Raw genomic sequence first — 534 nt, 5'->3', positions numbered from 1 at the left:
CAGATGGGGCGGTGCGTGCGCGAGGCTCGGGCGCGCATGCGCGGCAGCGGCGAAGCCGAGCAGCAGCAGCGTGCAGCGGGGGCGACGGTCAAGCGAAGCCACGACGCGGCAGGTGCGGGCAGGCAAGTGAAGGCAGGCGAGGGAGGTCCGGGCCGGCGTGGGGGGCGGCTGGCATGCGCGTGTGTGTGCGGCCGTGGGCGCGCCCGGTGCGTGGTGGGCACGAGGCAGAGAAGGAGGGGGCCTCACGAGGTGGTTGTAGGGTACGAGGCAGCGGGGCTCGGGGAGGAAGCTGGGGACGACGGCGACGACGGAGAAGACGGCGAAGCGAAGGTGTGTCGAACTCCGGGGCGGCGAGGGTTGGTGACGGGGGCGAGGCAACGCCGTAGACGGGCGCCGACGTTGGGAGCGCGGTGAGCGGTTGTCAGGGTGGATGGCAGCGATGGCATATACGAGCGGCGAGGGGCCCCGACAGGTGGTGCCAGGGGAGATGGGGGCAGCGTCGAGGGGGTTCATCCCCGATCCAGATCTGGATCG

The sequence above is a fragment of the Triticum dicoccoides genome, chromosome 5A (genome assembly GCF_002162155.2).
Source record: "Triticum dicoccoides isolate Atlit2015 ecotype Zavitan chromosome 5A, WEW_v2.0, whole genome shotgun sequence".
Taxonomy (NCBI): domain Eukaryota; kingdom Viridiplantae; phylum Streptophyta; class Magnoliopsida; order Poales; family Poaceae; genus Triticum; species Triticum dicoccoides.
This window is presented reverse-complemented; position numbering follows the sequence as displayed.